The 23,029-nt window shown below is 37.6% G+C and overlaps 1 long non-coding RNA gene across 1 annotated transcript in view; it reads right to left on the bottom strand.

Annotated features, from left to right (window-relative positions):
• LOC127559842 (uncharacterized) overlaps positions 1 to 21,586 on the bottom strand; it is a 42,643-nt gene extending 21,057 nt beyond the window's left edge. Inside the window, exons 1-2 of the long non-coding RNA XR_007953215.1 lie at positions 21,225 to 21,586; positions 280 to 359 (exon numbers count right to left, since the gene is read on the bottom strand). This is a non-coding gene — a long non-coding RNA (uncharacterized LOC127559842). The remainder of the gene's footprint in view (positions 1 to 279; positions 360 to 21,224) is intronic.
• Between the last annotated feature and the right edge of the window lie 1,443 nt (positions 21,587 to 23,029).

Below are 23,029 nucleotides of genomic sequence, written 5' to 3'. Positions count from 1 at the left end.
TCTTGTCTGGAGGAGTTAGGGTTTGGGCTGGTCACAAGTCTGAGGTGCAAACAGCAGGCAACACAAATAGCAGCCACAGCTGCCAACCACAGGAACCTACATGTGTCTAAGCAGTTCTGTGTAGTGTAGGGGTGTGTGTGTGTGTGTGTGTGTGTGTGTGTGTGTGTGTGTGTGCAAAACAGAAAGGATAGTTAGCCTCCCATCTGTCTAAGTAAGACAGTGTTAGATAGCAGAAGTTTATAAGTACTGAATTTGGTATGAGGAGTCCTGGTTTCTTACCTTGATTTCAGAATTTAGTAGTTGGGCGATTCTGTAGACAAGATAGCATGACCACTATTTTTGAGCCTCAGTTTTCTCATCTGTTAAATTGAATATAATAATATTAGCATTTCCTATCTCATTGGACTATTGCAAGATGATGATTGTACAAATGTTAGTTTTTATCATTATTTCTACCACTCCAAAAACAGAGAGAAAACTCTTTTTTGTCTTTTAAAGCCCTTTACTCCCTGACCCTTCAAAATACCTTTCCAGATTCATTATGCCATGTCCCAAGTGTATTAATGTAATTTTTCACACTAGTATTTTATTTTTCCAAATATACATAAAATTTTTTCATCTTTTGTTTTTGCAAGACTTTGTATTCCAAATTTTTCTCCCTCCTTCCCTCCCCCACTCTAAGACTGCATAGCAGCCTAATATTATTCATGTACAATACTTTTAAACATATTTCCATATTTGTCACATTGTGCAAGTTAAATCAGATCAAAGGGGAAAAAACAATGAGGAAAAAAAAGTAAAAAATAATGTGAAAATACTGTCCTTTGATCCACGTTCAGTCTCCATAGTTCTCTCTCAGGTTGCTGATGGTATTTTCCATCCCAAGTCTATTGCAATTGTCATAGACTACCACATTGCTGAGAAGAACTAAGTCTGTTACAGTTGATCATCTTTAGTGCAGTTTTAAGCCATTAAGAGTTTAAATTGCACTACAATTTTTGGAATAACCTATATATTTCTCTCTTGTAATCTAATGTCTAATAAACTAGCCCTTTTTGGTGCTTTGCATAGGACATTCCAACTTCCATCTCTTTGTATCACTTTCCATCCATCCCTAGAACTTAATCCCTCCTGCCTTCCATCTCACAGAATCTTTTACTTTTTTAATAACCAAATTTCTAAATGAACCCTAATTCAGCTAGTAGGACAGCTAGGTGGCACAGTGGAAAGAATACTGGGCCTAAAGTCAGAAAAACCTGAGTTCAAATCCAGACTTCCTAGTTGTGCGATGCTGGACAAATCATTTAATCCTGTTTGCCCCATTTCCCTTAATTATATGAACAGAAGAAGAAAAAAATGAGTATCTTTGCCAGGAAAACCCCAAGGGGGTTCCAAAGAGTTGGATATGACTGAATAATAACTGCCTATTGATCTATCTATCTATGAATCTCTCCATATACTCACCCATCCACCCATCCATCCCTCTCTCTCCCTCTCCTTGTCTGTCTGTCTCTGTCTGTCTCTTTGTCTCTCTTTCCCTCCCTCTCCCTCTCTTTCTCTCTCCATCTATCTATCAATTTAATCTAATCTATACTTTATCAGGCTCTGATCTAGGTGCTGGGAAAGCAAAAATATAACTACCTACTTTCAAAGAACTTACATTCTGTAGAGGGAGAAAGCATTTAAATATGTAAATGCTGTACAATTTAGTGACTCTACTCTTCACATAAGCCTCTCCATCCCCTGCTTTCTGGCTTCCTCCTTAGGAACCTCCCTGGCTTCCTTCTTTTTTAAAAAATGTTCTGTCTTTTGACTTTCCTAGTTTTCTTCAAGTCCCAGCTAAAATCTCATCTTGTACAGGAAGCTTTTCCTGATCTTAATGCTAGAACCTTCCCTCTGTCTATTATTCCTTATTTATCCTGTATGTAGCTGGTTTGTATGCAGTTGTTTGCATGTCTCCCTCTTTAGATTCTGAGCTCCTTGAGATCAGGCTTTTTTTGGTATCCTCAAGGCTTAGCACAGTGTCTAGTACACATTATGCACTTAATAGCTGCTGACTTGACTGAAGTGTATACAGAAGGTGAGAGGAAAGGAAGAAGACAAACACTAGCAGTTGGGGGAAGGAATAGAGAGTGGATAAGTTATTTGCAAATAACAAAAGTTGGAAGCATTGATGAAGCACCAGATGGGCTGTGTAAGGCTGACAATTGGACCACTTCTGGTTACCTTCTATCAAAGAAGACTAGATTTAAAGCTAGAAGGAACTTTAAAGTCATCTAATACAACCTCAATCAATTGATATGCATTTATTAAGCATGTATTATGTTCTGGGCACTGTGTTAATCATTGGAGAAATAAATAAATAAAAACCTCTGCTCCTGAAGAGCTTATTCTCTATCATGGGGATAGTATATCAGATTCTATATATCAGGGAGGCATAGCATGTGCATATACATGTAGAGAGAGAATATATGTAGTAATTTGAAGATAGAGGATACTAGTAGATTTGTTATTGTTCAGTCATTTTAATCATGTCTGATTCTGTGCTCCCATCTGGGGTTTTCTTAGCAATGAGTAGTTTGTTATTTCCCTCTCCAGCTCATTTTACAGATGAAGAAACTGAATCAAACAGAGTTAAGTGACTTGGGTCACATGGCTATTGAGGATAGATTTGAACTCATATTCTCCTGAATCTAGACCTAGAGCTCTACCCCATATACCTTCCATACATTTAGATAATAGGACATTTATTAAATACTTACTCTGTACTAGGTACACCAAGTGCTGAGGATACCAATACAAGCAAGTAAACCTCTACCCTCAAGCAACTTATATTTTGAAGACAAGATATATGGGGACCTGGAAGGTCTTAATAAATGTTTATTGATCATTTGATAGATGTAGGAAAGCAAAGGAGTAACCCTTCTGAAATGACTTACCTATCTTCTCTTTTTTTTTTCTTTCCTTATAATAGGGATAGAGATTATGGTGTAATTCCCAAAGTTTCAAGTCCAAACTCAACCCTTCTTATTTTTCTTTTGTTTGGCTCACTTTTTAAAATCAGGATATAAAATGACAACCTTATTGGCAAAAAAAGTCTTGCCCCATCAGAAGCTCAGGTTGTTAGCTCATATAATTGATGTCTGTGCTTGGTTTTTCCTTGAAAAGCTTCTAAAACGGTGGGTCATGACTCAACATGGGGGTCTTGTAACTGAATGTGGGAGTCATGAAATTATGGCTTATTATCAGTAAATGTCTGATTTGTATATCTATTTTAGATACCTATATACTCAGGGTCCCATAAAAAGTTCTCAAGTGAAAAGTGGTTATGAATGGAAAAAAGTTTAAGAACCCCTGAGCTAGAGAAGATGAACAAAAAGTCCATTCTAATTCCACTAACTCACCTTTGGGGGAAAAAATCCTCCTACTCTTCTGCCTGCTTGTTCTCCTGATGCATTGTAAAATGCTATATCAATATTAAGCATTATTAGGGTGTCCTTGCCGAACAAACACATCCTAAGGATCCAGTGATTAAGGTTGCTTTTAAAGCCTATCCCAATATTTACCTACTCAGCTTCCTTCAATTCACTTTAGCAGTGTTTTCCTGAAACAGCTGCATCCAAGCCAGGAGACTCTTTGTATGAACTCCTAAGTCACCCGTACCTACTTTGTATATCCAAGGCTCTTCTGCTTTATGGGGAAGATTTTTATTTTTTTCTTTTAGGTTTGTTTGTTTCTGTTTTTAAAGAAGTCAGTATTTGATATAATAGTTCATCGTGTATGTAACACATAAAGGAGCAAGGTTTTGTTATTTTTGCTTTTTTTGTTGGATTTATAAGATACTGGTAAGCCTGTCACGAAGTGCTTTGACAGCTGCTGAATAGTCCACAGATCAATTGAACTGATCACTTATAGTTGGGGCAATGAAGGAGCAGGGGTGGTTATTCACCAAACAAGAATCAATGGCCATTCATTCAGTAAAAAAAAAAAAAAAAAAGATCACATTTTCCCCTTAATCATTGAAGGTACACAGGCTAAGACTGCATGGGTCATTTGATGAAGGTGTTATAGAAAGGACTCATGGCCTACATCCAGGGTTGAATTGGCTGACCTCTTAAATTTCCTTCTAGGTCCAGGATTCTACAATTTACTATGTGAGAAGAATAGTCATATTCTAATGATCTCACTTGGGGTTTTAATGGTTTGCCGTTTCCTTTTCTAGCTCATTTTACATATAAGGAAACTGAGGCAAACCGGGTTAAATGAGTTGCCTAGCATCATTACAGCTAGTTAGTGTCAGAGGCTGGATTTGTACTCAGAAAGATGAGTCTTTCTGACTAGAGACTCAGCACAGTCACCACATACTCACAGAATTAGGTACTTCAGCTGAATTTTGAAAGGAGCTAGGGATCTGAAGAGGCAAAACAAGACATCTTAGGCTTTGGACTAATCTCTGAGGGTTAAAGAGTAAGTACCAAGACTTTGAAGCTAGTACTTCTAGCTGAGTCCAAATCCAGCTCTTTCCACTATTCCTATAGGCAACTAAGAGTGATCTAATTCCTAAGAAGTCTATCTGATTCCAAACCACTATCTCAATGGTCACTCTGAGGGCAGGTATCACGTCTAATAGACATGAGGTGTTTCACTCAGTGAAGCTCATGGTACTATATGAATAGAAGTCATTTAATAAATGCTTGTGGAACAAGTGAATGAGTTTGCATCTCAAATTCTTGTTTTTTCTTTGTAGACTTTTGGCCTAGTGATTGCTTTAATGCTCCACTTCCTTTGACTATGAAAAGAAGATATTTATTTCATTGGGTTATTACTCTCTTCCTAGCCTCAACTTGGATGGAAAAAAAGAAGAGATAGCTAATTTGCTGAATTTACTCAAGGAATGGATGAAAATTATTTCAAAGCATCATGGTCACTTGTAACAAACGATCAAATTTTTAGGAGAATCAAATATATCTCCACTATAGAATGAAAGGAGCTAGGTGACCCAGTGCATAGAGAACTGGGTTGGGAAAACTCATCTTTCTGAGTTCAGATCTGGTTTCTGGACACTTACAAGCTGTGTGACTCTGGGCAAATCATTGACCCTGTTTGCCTCAATTTCCTTATCTGTAAAATGAGTTGGAGAAGAAAATGGCAAACCACTCCATTATTTCTGCCAAAGAAACTCCAAATGGGGTTACAAAGAATCAGACACAACTAAAAAATTACAACAAATAAAATCCCCAGGTTTTTAGGTAATCTCCATCTGAGGGACCCTAATTCCTATAGGCTCCAACACAAACCTATATGTCCTTATACATACTTGACTGAAGCAAAAAAATAAATCTGGCACTTTTAATCAAAGCCATGTGATCAAAGCATACACAGACTTTGGTAGAAAGAGGTTACCCTTACTTTTCTTTGGTTATGAGAATAAGGGAAGTCACTGCTCTGGCATATTGTGTTTAAATGAAACACATTTTAAAATTTTTATGATGAAAAAATAATCTTCTCAAGACACAACATCTCTGAACTATTTTAAAAGAATATTAAATGAATGTGGTTTCAAACAACAAATAAGAACAGGAGCAGCATCTGCAACAGCAATGACAACAACAACACTGTCTTTATTTTATTTAAATCCATTTAAGGATTAAAGTGCCTGATCTGGACTCATAGAAAGTGAGTTATCAGTACACTAAGAGTTTCTGAGGGTGGCAGAGTCAGACTTTATTCAAACACATTCTGTTAATTTGGTTTTTTTTTTTAAAGATACAAATTAGGATGTAACTGTGTGGCTTCAATAGGAAGTGTAGCTTCTTGTTTCCCTAAGAGCCCCCATCTTGGCAATATTGTGTTGCTTAGAAACTAACAAAACATGTCTCTTTCTGTGTCTCCCCCCGCTTTTTTAGTGGTCCCTTTGTGCCCTGATGTTTTTCCAAGTTGGCAGCTGTGAGGAAAAACAATGAGATTTGGTTAGATTCAGTCTCCCTCTCTCAAGTCTGGAGCAGAATAGATAAGAACTTGTATGTTAGAATACAAAGTTTACCCAGCACGAGTCAAAAGCTTTTGATGTCGCCTGCCCAATCTGGCCTGGCATCTTTGAAGTCCTGTGACACATACTAGGCCTCCGTCAATAAGAAACAGACCTTTCTTTTCCCTGCTAGTTAAAACATCTGCCTCCTAGAAACGCCCCACATTAAAGCAAGCAGGCCAAGAGAAGCTTTTCAGGGCTGAGACCTGGCACTGCCATCCATTAGTCAGAGGAAAATAGTTTAAGAAATGTAAGACATTTAAGAAAATCCCAGGGGGCCTCTAAGTTCATTATATTTTTCATCCCAGGAAAAAACACATAGGAAAGTACTTTGCTTAGTATGATTGAATCTCTAGTGGCCATTCAGGGTATCCCTTCCTTAGAGTCTGTTGATATAGTCACATGAACCAGTCTGCTTCCTCAGCACCATTGCCATAAGAAAAGAAAAGGAAAAACAAATTTGCTGTTTTTTTAATAGCATTTATTTTATTTGAACGCCCAGCAAATAGCTTAATTGCTGGTGAATGCATATACATACATACATATGCACACACATGTTTGTATATATTATGTATATGTATACATTTCCTGGAATCAAAACCCAGAGACTAATTGGTAAAATATAGGGCAATTGCCCATTATATTGATGTGTTTCTGAGGCCATGATCAGAAAGAATAACCTCGGAAGGGGAGGGTACCAGAACAGGGGCCAGATCTTGTTGTAGGAAATGAAAGTCTTCTAATTATGTTGTATGTCATAGGCCATAGGTGCTTTTTGTGCTGTGTCTGGAAAGAAAATGGGGACAGTGTGGCCCAAGCAATAGCTTGGGCTTAAATTGCAGTCTCTGAAGGAAATCAGGTTTGGAGTTTTCAGACATGCTATTGGATGAGATCTTAGGACTTAGGAGTTCTAGATCTATGGGTTGAACTCTATGGGTTAGGGGATACAAATTCACATTCTGCTGTCTTAATTTGCTGGACCAACTTTTAAAAGTCCGACTGGAAGATAGGGGAAAAAAAATTTAGCAAAAAGTCCAAAGTTCATGTCCCTACTATTTTTATTAAGGGTTCACTCGAGTACTATGGGATTTAATGCTAGAGTATTTCCATTTTAATAGAAAATTCTAACAGTTTGGACCAAAGCAACACATTTCTAATTGTTGAACATAATGGGAATGTATCAGTAGAACTATTCCCCTGATATCATATTCTTTCAGAATTTGCTTGCTTTACCTACTGGGGAGATATTGACCCTAGTGGGAGGTAGAAAAAATGTCTCTTATATTCTAATTAGGGAGATGCCAAATACATAAGTGTATGCATACACACACATGCATAACCTCTCCCTAAAAACATGAAAATAGAGTACAAACTAAAAGTTCAGTACTGAGTAATATGATTGAAGCCATTTGTTGGACTGGGGGAGAATGTAAGCAAGGAAACCTTCATGGGGAAGTTTTATTTCTAAACAAGGTCTGAAAAGTGAAAATCAGAGGAAAGTTTATGCAGAGACTTAAATGCAAAAGCAAGCCAATTTTGTGGAGGCCATATGGTTCATCACAAAAGGGACTAGATTTAGTGTCAGGACAACTGCTAAAGCATATCTAAAGTAAAGCATGGACAAGGTGGCTAAATTCTACCTCTTACTCGTCCAGAAAATAAAGGGTTTGGGTCCCTTTATTTCCCATCTGATTATATTCATTCAGCACTTCAATTTTTTCCAGAACCACTCAAATTGAACTTTTTTGCTTTCATCACGTTCCCAATAAATTTAACAATTGGAAATCTTATCTTACCTAATTTTATCAGCCTACTTATTCAGTATTCTTTTAGTACTTTTTGTTCCTTTGGCTTCTTCCAGAAGTACTCGTTTTGGCCTGATCTGCTTCTCTTCCATTTCCAGTTGCTTTCTTTTCTTCCCCAACACCATTTTAAGCTTTCTTTTCTGGGTTGTCTTCCTCCTTATATTGTAAACTTTTTAAGGACACTTAGGGCCATCTTTCTTATTGGCATCTGTAGCACTTAGCACAGTGCCTACCCACATAGTAAGGACTCAATAGTTGTCTAGGTTTTGACTATTAAGATGCTTTCCATCTATAGAGCCATAATCTTATTACATTTTATGTTTGGGGATAGAGCAAAGAGGTTGACTTGAGGAAACCAGTAATATGATAGAAAATATTCTGAAATAAGGATTGTAAGTGGAAGAAGAAGGTCTTGAAATTTACATCCAAAGATACTTATATTGATGAAATTCACGGTTATAAATTTAGAGCTTTAAGGACATTCAAGATCATTTAGTCTCACTCCATTTTATAGATGAGATCAGACTTAAGGGAATTTAACTTAGGGAATCTACCCAAAGATACATGAATAGTGATAGAGACAAGATTTGAATCCTGATTCTTCAATCTAGGGCTCTTGGCTGGGTAGGTAGAAGCAGTTGCAGGGAGGATTTTGAAACTCATCTGGAGTTTCATTTTGTAAAAATGGGTAGCTTACTATAGGATCCTGAGTTATACTGAAAACAATAAATCTTGTGCTCTGAGTAGAGAAATTATTATGGGGTGAAACTAGAGGTAGCAACTGCTAGTAATACTGATCCCTTTGTGATAGCCTAGATTCAGGGAAAACCAATTTTTTTCTTCCTAATATTTGGACAGTGAGCATAGTTAATGGATTTTCTTTCAAGATGATAGGCAAGCCTCTGAATCTATTTTCTCCATCTCGGTTGGAGAATGGGCAGATGTTTACATAAAAATCTGTGTTTGCTTTTGGTTCAAAATTCACCAATCTTGTCACTTCTCACGATTTAAATGGCCTATTGACACAATTTCTCCACTCTTCAATCTATTATGCATATATCTACCAAATTAACTTTCCTAAATACATGTCTGACAATGTTACTAGACTGTCTTCCTGGTGCCTCAGAGTGTGAGAATACCTCTGTTAAGTCAAAAAAGGGTTAAATACAAACTCCTCTGCTTAGCATTTGAAGCCTTTGTTAATTTTAGATTACCTTTCCAGACTGGTTTTTATATTACTCCCATACATGCATTCTTTCTCAACAAAATGGAACTATGTATATAGTAATCTATCCCTTCTTCCTGGCCTTTCCCCAGGCTGTTTCCTGTGCCCTCAACTCTTCTTGAAATCCGTAGTTCCTTTCAAGGTGCTCAACTCAGGCAGCCCTACCATATGAAACCTTTCCTTACCACTTCCCAATCATTAGTGCACCCCTTCTCCCATAATTACTTTGTCTTTATTTGTGCACATGTTGTCTCCATGTTGTCTTCCTGATGGAGCACAAGTTCCTTAAATATAGAAAATGTTTTATTTTTGGTTTTGAATTTCATATGTGGACTCTGGTGTCTTTTACCTAATAATCATTTAACAAATATTTGTTGTTCTTCAGTCTCCTTCCCCATTGATGACTTCTATAGAAGCCTGATACTGACCCCTATGGATAAAGTTGTTCAGTCCATGTTAGTTTCAATGGGTTCACCTATAGTAGGAAAAATTTAATCAGGTTATTTAAAAAAACTTATTAATGGAGTCTCACACTGGAATTGATTACTTGGGGCATTTGTAGAACCATTTTCTTAAGCTTAGGTAAGAAATGGTAAATATAGGAAGTTGCACTAGATCACTGTATAAAATCCTTCCATGGCTATGTATTTTAAAGGGCAAGCTTTTTATACTAGATAAGAAATTGATGGTAAGAGCAGGTGGTATACCAGAGACTCTTTCTGGACCAGTCTCATCCCTCAGATCAAAAGCCTGAGTGACTAAACATTCACTGAGAGGGTGTGGAGGGAGAGCGACTTTATTACACCCATCTTGTTCTGTGCCCATGGCAACCACCACTTCAGCCTCACCCTTCTCCTGGCCAACAATACCATTTCAAAGCTGGCTTGAATGGTTGCCTTTCACTAGTCTAGCTTTGCTAACATGGCTCGTGATGTATCTGAAACCCCACAGATGGGAAATTATATTGATCTGAGACCACTGACCCAGGGATCATATATAGGTATTTGATTCTAAGTGATAGAACAACTCAGAAATGTATTTCTTAGAAATTCTTGGGGCTTTTAAGCAGCTCCCCCCCGCCCCACGCTTCTGGTAGGTGAGCACCACAAAGACCCAATAAAGAGGCAGAGGCAAGACTTGGAGAACAAGTTTTCTTGTTTGCCATTTTGGATCCTAATAGTGGAAGGGAGGGTTATTCTATTTTATCCACTGAGTTCCTAAATGTTACCCTGTTACATTGGAAAAGTTGCTTAGCTTCTCTGTGTATACCAATCTATCCGTAGAAAGTGAAACATACTGGCAGCTACATTACATTTTAGGAAGATCTTAGTGGTCCCTGTACTGTGCAAAAAACTATCACACTTAAGGAGCTTTTTTTTTTCATTGATTGGCTACTAAATTACTTCAAAACCATTGCTACTAAAAGATACATATGCCATTTTTGCTCATTTAGGGCAACCCAAGTTAAAGGTGGTGAATTAATTTTCTTTGTGTATCACACTTCGGTCTTTGTTTTGATATAAACACAATTTAGATTTTTAGTTACATTACACAGGAATGCTTCTTGTTGGGCTAAGAGTTGTTGAACAAAGGGCCATATGGAATAAGGGAAAAACTTTGGTTCTAGATTTCACTCTGCTGTTAAATAGCTGTATGACTCGAGATAAAAGCTCATTACATTTTGTGGTGCTTTTAAAAATTACTTTACCTCCAGCAATTAAAATGACCTCCAATAAAAAAAAAATGACTGGTTATTGTACATGAGGGCATTTTTGCTTCAAGTTAGGGTTAAACTACATGACTTCTACTAAAGTTACTTGCAGTTTTTAAGATTCTCTGATACCCAAATTGGATTTCTTCCTTTTCCTCAGATTTGCCAGACCATCTCCTGCCGCTGTTCTGTGCTGTCCTGGACATGTGCTATCCTGTGATCCTAGGCAAGTCACTTACTCTGTTTGCCTCAGTTTTCCTAACTATAAAATAGGGATAAAGATACCAGCTAACTCACAGACTTGTGAGAAATAAAGTATTTGTACAATGCTTAGCACAGTGCTTAGCCCGTGGTAAATATTCTATGCAGTAAATGATTGTTGCCTTTCCCTTCTCCCAGCCCTGTTTTCTATGCTAGGAATGTACCCTCTCCTCAACTCTTTTTCAGAATCCTTATCTTTCTCCAAGACTCAGATCAAGTACCAACTTCTTCATGAAGTCTTCCCTGATTCCTTTCAGAAGCACAAGTGGGTGGTATTGTGGTTTTTATCCTTCAATTCTTTCTTGACCTCTTTGCTTTTTCTGTTGCCTTCAGTAGCCACTTAGTCAGTCTCTCTCTCTCTGTCTCTCTCTCTCTCTCTCTGTCTGTGTGTGTGTGTGTGTGTGTGTGTGTGTGTGTGTGTGTGTGTGATATCCTCCCTATAGAGAGTAATCTCCTTGAGAACCGGAATTATTTAATTTTTGGTTTTTAAGTACTATGGCAGTGCCTTGCATATAGTATCTACTTGACAAATATTTGTTGAATTGAATTGACTCTCTATCAACTACCATTTTCTCATCTGTAAAAATTAGAAAATTAAATTAGATGATATCCCTTCTAGCTCTACATTTCTAGCTTCTAGCTAGAGTAGAAGCGAAAGAGGCAGCAGTGAACGGTTTGTATTTCAAGGGACCTCTCTGAAGAGAATATCTAGCATTTATAAAGTGCTTTATAATTTGCAAAATTCTTTACAAAAACATTACCTCATTTTCCAAAATTATTCATTTTAAATTTCATATTTAAATATTAAAGTTATCTAAAATTAAAATTCATATTATCAAAAATAGTAATAGAAGTTAATAGAGTGGGTAATTAAGCAGAATAAATGCTAATTATCAAGACTTTGAGCAACCAATGGTTAATTGAGGACTATCTTGATCCTATTGCAATAAATCAATTTAACCTTGATGTAAGTTTATCCACCTTCAATTCCAAGTCCATTAAAATGTTATCATCATAGCTGGTATCAGAGTACAGGGAAAACTGTGTAGAAAGACCCAGATGAGGGCTTTACCTAATGAAGTGCATTCGGTTTGTAACTTAGCATGATTGTAGATTGTCCATTGAATGGTTCCATATTTAGGTACCCTCAGGGGCCCACAAATTACTTTTGAAATGGTCTGGAACTTAAGAGAATTCCCAGAGGTGTCATTGGTGTGCAGAGGGCACTAGACTGCCTGTCCACTATGCTGTTAATTATAGTGAACAGCAAGAAATAGGGAGGGAGACTTGCTAGCTTTCAGTTGGTTAATATTTATATTGTGCTCCTTCAACTCACAGTGCTGATCAAGTAGACCAGGCTACTAACTTCCTTCAACAGCTTCTGCTCACTTAGCTTTTGCCTAATTCTTTTGTCAAATATTACTCCTGAATATCTCCTGGTATCACAAGTTCCTTTACCAAGATGAGTATTGCTATCTACCTCACTTATTAATGATGGAAAAAAATGAAGGATGCATACATATTATTATCCAGTTCTCCCCACCCTCATCTATTGATAATGAGGAAGTGTCCTAGAATGATAGAAAGAATGCTCTATTTGGAGACAAGGGACCTGGGTTAAAATTTTAGATATGTTGTGGACTATTTCTATGACTGTGGGTAAGTTACTTAATCTACCTAGTGTCAAGTTTCTTCCTCTGTGAAATTAGGGGGTTGAACCAGATGATCTCTTCTAGATATAAATCTATGACTATAGAAACTGTGCTTATAATCTAGGGCAGGTCTACTTGGGGTCTGTGAACTATTTATTTGAAAAAGTTTGATTTTTTTAAAGTAATAATTTCAACATATTTTATTCCCTATGTTATATAATGGTTTTAAATTTAAAAAATAAAATAAATTATTTTTTTTTCAAAAGGTTCTTAGTCTTTTCCAGATTGCTAAGTGGATTTGCAACACAATAAAGGTTAAAAACTTTTGACCTAGAACAGAATGAGCTTTCTATCAATCTAGCCAAGTTTGCCATATGACTTATTGGTGATATCACTAAATCAAGTGTCAGTAGTCTTCAGTCATAGCCATAACACTAGGTATATAGCTGTGTTCTCTGCATCTCTACTTTTTCATCTGTTAAATAGATCTAGTAATATTTGCCCTTCCTCGTTCATAGAGATGTCAATACAATTCAAGTATTTACTGTTGGCCCAAATAGTATTGCGGGAGGGAGAGAGACAGACAGACACAGGGACAGAGAGACAGAGAGAGAGAGAGAAAGAGACAGAGGCCACGAAACAGAGACAGAGAGATGGAGACAAAGGAACAGAGATAGAGACAAGGAACGAAGGAAGGAAGGAAGGAAGGAAGAAAGGAAGGAAGGAAGGAAGGAAAAGAGGGAGGGAGGAAGAGAGAGAAAGAGAGAGGGAAAGGAGAGATGAAGGGAGGAAAATAGGAAGGAATATAAATAAGGAAAGGAATAAGGGAGGAATGAGGGAAAAGAGGAGAGAGGGAAGAAGAGAAAAAAGAGAGCAAGAAAAAGAAAAAAGTTAAAGAAATGAGAAAGGAAGGAAGAAAAAAGAAAAGAAAAAGGAAGATGAAGAACGAAAGAAGGAAGGAAGGAAGGAAGAAGAGGAAAGGAATGAAGAAGGGAAGGGAAAAGGGAGAGAAAGAAGGAAGAAACTTAGGAAAGAAGAAAAGGAACAAGGGAGGAAGGAAGAAAAGGGAAGAAAGGACAGAAGGAGGGAGAAGAAGATATCAAGAAAAAAGTAAAAAATAAAAGATAAATAGGGGAAAAGAAAGGAAGAAAAAAGAACAAGTAAAAAAGGAAGAAAAAAAAGGAAAGAAAGAATGAAAAAATGAAGGAAAACTAATTTTTGCTGTCAATGAACTTATATTCTTCCAGGGGTCATTGTGAAGATCAACATATGACCATTAACAATAATAGTAACAGAAACTTATATTTACATCATTAAGATATGCAAACTATTTCTCCCATAGTGTTCCCATGTATTAAATAATATTGATATTAACCCCCTTTAAAGATGAGGAAACTGAGGTTTTTAAGAGGATAGATGATTTGCTCCTGTATACATGTAGAATAAAAACATTCTGAAAAATATGGTACTTTGTTTTTAGAGATGTTTCTTAATATGATAGGCAGGATGGCATAGTACATACGAGGGCTTTTTTGAGTTAGAAAGACACAGTTTTGGCCCCCACTGGCTCTATGACCCTGGGCATGTGCCTAAATCTCTCACAATTTAGTATTTATTCACACACCTCTTTATCACTGTAGGTCACAAATGAATTCTTGATCTGTTACCTACATTATTGTAGTTTCTTTAATGGAACTTCCCTTCATAGATAAAATCATTAGTTTAGACCAAACAAAATAATATAAACTTCTACCATTTAAAGTGCTCTTTGAAATTTGTAGGAGGAAATGTATGATAAAGAGAATTCATTCTCCTTTAACAATGAGATTTCATGGTATACTGGAATCAGCACTTATAGATATTTCTACTTATGTAGAAATTCTGATCCAAGTCTGTCTTTCATTTTTATCCACACAATGTGAGGCAGGGTGGCTTAGTAGATAGAGAAATGACTTCAGAGTTAGGAGGACCTGCTTGTAATACATAATGACTATGGGCAAGTCATTTCACCTAAAAGTTTCAGTAAAAAGTATTGATCTGGATTGATTGAAGAAGTCTTTCACTGGTGAAATCACAGGTCTAGTTTAAAACAAAAGACCCAGAGAAGAGACTCATATCCTTTGGAGGATATGAACAACACACTTGCAAGATGTGGAAATGATGGATAAGTCACATCTTTGTAGGAAGCAACTACCTTGATGAGATTACAAAAAAAAAAAAAATTGGAGTATTTGTCCTTTTCAAATCTGGTTAGATTTTTATCATCTATACTTACTTAAAGTCAGGGAAAAGGTAGTCCAGAGAGAATTTTTTTCAAAGTCCCAGTTTTCTGACAGCTGGTCAGTTTCCATTACAACAGGCAGATTAGAATCATTTGCCACTTATATTTCCCTTTCAAAAAAGTAGATTTTGAAAGTTCAGGAATGAGGCATTCCTATTCCCCTAACCCAGATGAAACAATATTTTCTGGGTGCAATGATTTCCTCTCTCTTCTTAAGGATTTCACAGCTTCCCCTGGGGAAAAGCAAAAATGTGAAACTAGTCTTAGAACACTCCCTAGCTTATGTCCTTCTCCTTAGTGTCCCGGAGTCTATTGCTACTTGTCACTTCTTATCTGATATCCAAATAAAACAAAAGCAATTCTGACCCAGCTAAAGCTTGATCACAAGTGACCTTCAGACACTCAGCCCTGAATGTGTGAGCACTGTGAAAGCTCAAGGATCCTGAGTTTTACCAGAACTGTCTCATCCCCTATAGATAGGGTTTTTGCCTTTCTCCATCTGCCCCTATAGCCCCCTTGGCTGTGTGAATGTATTTCTCCTTTGCGGGGAAAGGTGGCAGATGTACTATTGCCAGGGTGATACCCACTTTTCAGATGCTTTCTCCTCCCAATCTTGGATGTTTGGTATGATCTAGACTGTCCCTCAATTTTTTTTTGGAAACCTGTACAGTACAAAAAAAAGATGGGGGGAATTGTATCTTTATTGCAAGAACTGTCCTGCCCTAAAATACTCCAAGGCAACTAAAGATTCTGAATAGGGGAAGGTCATCTGGAATACCTTTAAGCCAGTTTAGGCGATCTCTACCTTTAGATTTTACCTCTTTCTTGGAATAAGAAAAAGAATATTGACTAAAGTCCTAAGACTTAAGATTTAAATTCTAACTGATGCTTACTCTCTATGTATTTTTGGTCAAGGCCCTTCATTTTCCTGGGCTTCAATTGCTTTTTATGGTGACTGCAATCAAGTGTCCCCTAAGATTTCTTTCAGTCCTATTTTTATAATCTTAGGATTTTACTTCTTTGCTCCCCACTCCCAACCCCTCATCCCCATATGCCAGTGTCATATTCTTGTTGAGAACTGGCTCTTTCTCAGACTGACCCTGTTTCCCCAACAGAAGCATACTTTCTTTTGAATTCTTCCATCCCTGTTTTGTAGAGCTTCCCTTAGCCCCTTCCCTCCCCTTTGCCATATGCAGTGACCTTGGCGTGTCTGACAACACTCAATATCGGAGGCTTTATAAACCTCATATCTCAGAAGGGGCTGACATTACATTACAAGAGGATCTGTAAACCTCCCCGAGATGAATGATGTCTTTTTTAAACAACAGACCAAGACTTCATTTAAATTAGTAACATGGAGATTAGAGGCGCTCTCTCAGGCTGAGGAGCGGCCACACCACGACTCTGGGAATATCAGTCACATGAAAGCTGTTAAGTTTGAGATGGAAATAAATCTAGGAGCCTGTAAAATCTGTCAGCAGGTCAGGGAAGTTTATGAACTCTTGCTGTATCTAATCATAAATCATCAGAATAAGCTAAAACCGAGAAGAAAAATGTCCTCTTTTGTAATCTAATGCTGTCTGTTAAGGCAATAAAACTCAAATGAAATGCATACATTGCAATTTTTAGTTGATACTTTCCATTATTAGCAAAGTGAAGGAAGGATCTCAAAGTTATAAAAGTGAGACAAATGAGGCAAAGGCCTGCGTTCTTTGAAGTCTCAGTGTTGTTATCTCTCTGAGCTGTCAGGCCATTTCCTCCTCCTCCTCCTCCCCTTGCTAGAGCCACACAAGTGAAACAGGTGAATTTGAAAGTGTGGGTGCCTGGCGTCAGGAAAGGGTGACTTTGAGAGAGGTCATGTACCTGGTTTGGGATGGGGTTCCCATCATCTGGGGTGATGTTATTGGATTACTTGCCAATGATAAGTTGAAGGTGCTCCCCAACAAAGTCCTATATGAGCTTTAGTCTATTTAATTTTTCTTTCTTTTTTGAATTTGCAATTGTTCTATTCTCAAGCTCTTGAGAAAAATGGGTGGCTCGGGTTCTGGAGTTGCCCCTCTTATTTCTGGATGCTTTAAGGGCTCCCTTTATGAATCCCATAGGATTGTAGCTTTTGAGATGAAAGAGATCCATGAGATCATCACATTCAACTTGCTCATTTTAATGAGGAAACTGAGGCTGAGAAAAGTTAAATGTATTCCACAAAGTCATACAGCCAGTAAGTGTCTGAGAAAGGATTTGAATGCAGGTATTTCTCATTTTAAGCTCAGCATTGTACCCAATGGGCTATTCTTATCCACCCCATAGTGAAGCATGAAGATTATATTTTCCTCTTATACCTTGAGAACTTACTAGGTGTTTGTTGATAGTATGTAGAGCTATGATTCTCACATTTTGCACAAGTTTAGATGGGCAAGTGGCATATTAAGAATTGGAGGCCGTATTAAAATTCAGGCTTTCTGACTCCCATGTCTTATATTATGTGCCATCTACTATTTGCTAGGCATCCTACTGGGCACAGTGAGTGAAGATAAAAATGAGATGATTTTTGCCTCCCCCCCCCCAGGACTTTGGAGGCCTGAAGGAGAGTGTCATGTAATAAGGCTGAAAAAGTAGGTTATGACCAAGTTGTGAGAAGCTTTAAATACCAAATGGGGAGCTTTGGAGTTTTTTGATAGGAGAGAGTGGAGTATGTCAGAATCAAAATTTAGGAAAATCACTTTGATAGCAAAGTGGAGTATGGATTGGTATGAGACTTGAGATAGGGAGATTAAATAAGAGGTTGTTATAATAATTGTTTTTTCTGTCAAGAGGCAATGAGGGTCTGAACTAGAGTGGCAGCTATACAAGACTCTAGGATGATGTCCTAATTTCATACTTAAAATCACACCTACAATCTTCAAATCATCCATTCTCTCTTCCCACCTTGACACTCTTAGGTCTAGAAATGAAAAATAAAATTTTTATCCAAGTTAGAACGTTTATGGATAAAAGTCTGGCTTCCTCCTATCATTGTTATTCCCTGTCTCTCCTCCTAACTTTGAAAATATATCTGGGCTTGGAGCCTGCTTTCCTTTAAAAGTGTTTTCCCCTCAATTCTATCAGAATTGGGGTAAGTTGAGAAGAATAATAAAAATATGTGTGTATAAGAGAGTGAGATGCTGAGTGGGACACTTTCCTGACAGACCCTGCAATGGCTTGGGAGCAGTCAGCTGAGGAGCCCCTGGGTTGGTCTCCCACTGGGGAAGAGGAAGTCAGGAAGAGCTCAGCAAAGTCTGTGGCATTCAGGCTTCACTCTCCCTGGTGATTTGAGGGAACCTGACAAAGCAAGCTTTCAAAACACTCAGCAGAGCCCATCTGTTGGCTCAAAAGGGAGTCTGAGCCCCCCAAAATGCATTCACCTGTGCTCCCCTCAATTGAGATGATTTCTTAAAGCAGCATAAAACATAAATTTCAAAGAGACTAAAGTAACAAGTCCTTGCATTTACACGAACTTCTTAATTTCTTCCACAGATGTTACCTGAGTCCAAACCTCATAAAACAAGTGGCACCAGCAGTTGACTATAAGTTCCTTTAGACCATGGACATATTTCATTTTGTCTTTGTGTTTTTGATGCCCAGTACTTTGCACTTATCAGATAAGTACTTGTTGAATAGAATTGAAGTGAATTGAAATTAACTGAACTGAATTATCCTTCTTCTTTTACTGATATACAGAATAAGATATAGAGAAGCTAGTTTAACTTCTGTGCACAGTGGCAGAGAAGGAGCAGAATTGAGGTATTTCAATTTTTGACACAGGGTAGACCTTTGCATGGCTGAAAAGGGTCTCATGATAGATAACCTCAGGTCATTGCCAGTAGGGCCAGGGGGAAAACAGGGAATCCGGTAAGGAATCTAAAAGAAATGATATATATTAAATTCATGCCTGGTGAGAGAAACTGGATTTCTGTAGGAAGAGAGCTTGATTCTCTTATTCTAGCTATGTAGGGAGTAGGAGAGGGAGGGGAATGCCATGAAGAGAGGGTGGGGGGGTGACATTGGAAAATGCAAATAGGAATTTTTCAAGCAGGAGAGAATTTTAGTGGCCTCATGACTTTTGAAAAATCATTTGCCAGACTGATTACACTCTATCACATTTCCAGTGAGCAGCCAGGAGAAAGTGATGTCTTATCTATAAGGAATGCACAAAGTGAAGGCGTTAATGATAGTAAAGAAATCTGTTTATGCAGCTTTGGGTGTAAATCTTGTGGTTACGAGCATGTGTCCCATTATCAGAAAATTCACCTGTCGCAGTGTTGTTCCTTCTCTGGCTTTTTTTTTTAAGGGAATGAAGAAATAAAGATCAGGGTTTAGAAGATGGAACAATTAAAAAGACCCATCTTTCTAAGGTGTTACAGGAATGAGAAGTTGGTGAATGAGCTTCCCACAAATTGGTTTCTTAGGGGATGAGGGTGAGTCAGGCTTTTGGATCTCTCAATTCATTTGATCATGAAGAATCTAAGAGGTAATATGATGATAGGGCAGAGAGAAGAATAGATTGGTGGTAAGACAGGCACAGAAACAGGGAGCAACAAACCAAATTACCCAGTTGGGATTATCATGACTAGAGCCAGGCTTCAGTGTTGGGGAAATAACACTGAAGAGGAAGCAAAAGAAGCTGGGTTCCAATTCTGATTGTTCCATTTACTATCTGTGGAACCAAGTTTGGCTAAGTTACTTAATGTGCAAGTCAGGGGCTCAGTTTCCTTATTTGTAAAATAAAGGAATTGGACTAGATATACCCTAAGGGTCCTTTGCAGCTCTGATTGTCTAGTCTCTAAACTACTGTCAGATCACAGAAACTTTAGGATTGGACAGCATAGGCTTCTGGGAAATAGAATATAGGTACAAAATCTCCCCTTGTCATTGACATTTTTTCTTTGAGAAAAATAGAAATCGAATATAAATACACAGAAAATGCTTCCTGAACTTGGATCAAGTCTGGCCTCCCTTATCTACACAAATCAAGAAATACCCATGTAGAAACTTTATGCATTCATTCATTCATTCATTTACTTAACTACAAATATATAGCAAACCTATTGTTTGCAAGGAACTGGGAGGGATATCATCTCTCTATCTGTCTATCTTTCTATGTCCCCGTCTTCTTTTTCTGTCTCCATCTGTTCCTTTGTCTCCCCTTTCTTCTCCTCCTTGCCTCTCCTCTCTGTCTCTCCCTGCCTCTCCCTCTGTCCTCTCCCCCTCCCTCATCTGTCTCTCTCATTCCCTCCTTCCCCTCTGTGTCTCATCTGGGAATCTGGCTCTCTAAACTTAGCTATAGTTGTTAACTGTCTTATTCCCAAACATTTCTATCCCTTATCCTTCTCCCTTATTACATTTATGAATTCTTTCTGGGACCTCCATTTGGGTTCAGGACAAAATCTTTCATTTCTTTCCAAACTCTGATTTTGAGTCTCTTGATTTTGCTATTATAGCTCTGTGGGTGCCTATCTCCTTTTCTTTGTTTTTCTGCTCTCTGTTATATGTTGTCTTACTCAAGTAGAATAATGTAAACTTCTTGAGGGCATAGATGGTATTTTACATTTGGAAGCCAAATATTTAACATATGCTTGAAAAAATATTGCTAAATAAATATTTATTGCCCATTTGCCCTCACAGAACTTATGGTCATCTTAAGCTAGGTAAACTTGATGTTTATTTGGTCCCAAATTCAATCTGTGATTGAAGGGTGGACTTCTGAAATTCTTATAAAGAAAATCAGAGACAATTTCAAAGCTCAGTAAGTCATTATCCTCTTTACTCCATTCTTCTCTTTCGTATAAATAGAGAGGAACATGTTATCATCAACCATGATACATATACAAATATATACATTTACTATTCACTTATTGAAGAGGGAGTGTAGCACCATGGACAGTGCACTGTACTGGAATTCAGGAAAACCTGGGTTCAAATCCTATTTTTGACATTTACTGGGCAGGTCACAATAAAGACTCAGTTTTCTCACATATGTTATGGTAGATAGTTGTTAAGGATTTTGCAGACTTTAAGGCACTATTAATACTATCTATTATTTCAGTGCCCAAATCACTAGGATCTCTATGAGATCTGCAAAGGTGAATAAAAGAAAGATTAAGCTTTAGCCTCCATTGAGCTCATACTCAGACACAAACATGATAACTTCAAGGCAAAATAAATTATGATAAAGGAAGTTCACATATATTTCAAATGAGATCCAAGGAAAGGACAATTACTTACATGTGCCTGCATGTAGATCTGTCTTCTGATGGCCATATAGGAAAACACATAATGATTGATTGATCTTTAGTTAGAAAGTTTCCATCTCTGAGCATTTGTAGCCCAGTTCCATAGCTCATTAGTGTCCTGCCTGAATGACCCAGGGAAGATTGATGATTAGGATTTCCTCTTGTAGGACTCCAAAACACAACTTTATACTTGCCCTTTGGCCACAGACAGGACATAGGGGAAGGGGGAAAGACTATAAAGAAGCCCTTTGTCCACTTCTCCTCATTGTTGCGGCTAGAGGACATAAAAACTTCATTTCCTCTGCAAAGGGGTGAGAGTAAGAAGAGAGCGGATGGACAAGCACACAGGTGGCTCCTTCCTGACCATCAGTTCCTCAGGATCAATTCCTCCTCCCCAAACTCCCCCTCCCCCCACAATAAGCCTGAGATATTTTCAGTTGGTGACATAGCCACTTTAGAATTATAGGATCACAGAATTAGAGGTGGAAGAGACTTATAGAGATCTTCAGTCCAATCCTCTCATTTTATATCCCTGTGAAATATTCATATAGGTATTATCTCTATGATACTGATCCTATGAAACATCCCTCTGAAACCGAGATCCAGAGACATGAAGTGCCTTCAAATTCATATTGGTTGTAAGCAATTGAGCTAAGTTTTGAACCCTGATTCACTGATTACAAATCCAGCATTCTTCCCATTGTACCATGATGCCTTCTGATTGGACATTTTAGGTTTTATTTAAAACATATCTCCAATTTTCCATTAAAAAGACACAAACTCTTTAAGTGAAAGGTTTTGCATTGAGATGAAAATCCAATCAATCAATCAGAATTTATTAAGGGTCTACTATATTCCAGGCACTAGGGATATGAAGACCGAAATGAAAAGGTCTCTGCTTTTGAGAAATATAGATTCTATTAGAGGAAACAACATGCATATAAATAAGTATATGCAAAATAAATTAGATAATTTTTATGGGAGGATGGAGGGGGGGTATCAAGAAAAGCCAAAGAATAAAGAATTCACAGTAGTTAATATCTTGATTTCAAGCCTTAGTGTAGCTCAGTGAGAGTTTTTCCAATTTGCTTATAAAACTGCAAAGGAAAAGTGTGTCAGAAAACCAAATATCCCAAGAAACAGAATAATATAGGACAAAGATGTTGTTTGTCCTTCAATCTCAAAGAGGACCAAGACATCAGAGAGGTGATGGGGCAAAGAGCACTGGGATTGTAATATAAATACCTGCTTTCATGTTCTAATTTAACCTAACCTTAGACTGACTTTTTAGCTTTTCTTCTGCTCAGTTTCCTTCTCTGTACAATGAAGAGATTGGGCTAGTTAAATTCTAATTTTCTTTCCAGTTTGAATTTCTACACTTTTTTTATGCACACTTTGTGTTTTCCTAAAGTAGTCACTAACAATAGTAATCAGAGAAAATCTGGGGAAATCTATCTCTACCTACCTACCTATCTACCTATCTATCTGAATCTCAATATAGAGATATTTATCTCTATGAACTGATCCTTCACAAATTCTTATCATTTTGCTTCAATTATGATTATTCCAGAGAATAAGAAATTCTTGTGTTCACAACTCATCTGTAGTCTTTGAGGGTATTTTTGCTTATATATTGAGAGAGAGAGAGAGAGAGAGAGAGAGAGAGAGAGAGAGAGAGAGAGAGAGAAGGAGGGAGAGGGAAAGAGAGAAGGGAAGGAGGAAAAGACTCGCTCTCTCTCTTCCTCTCTCTTTTTCTTTCTCCCTCCATCTGTTCCTTCCTCCCTCTCTCCTTCCTCC

The sequence above is a fragment of the Antechinus flavipes genome, chromosome 4 (genome assembly GCF_016432865.1).
Source record: "Antechinus flavipes isolate AdamAnt ecotype Samford, QLD, Australia chromosome 4, AdamAnt_v2, whole genome shotgun sequence".
Taxonomy (NCBI): domain Eukaryota; kingdom Metazoa; phylum Chordata; class Mammalia; order Dasyuromorphia; family Dasyuridae; genus Antechinus; species Antechinus flavipes.
This window is presented reverse-complemented; position numbering and strand designations above follow the sequence as displayed.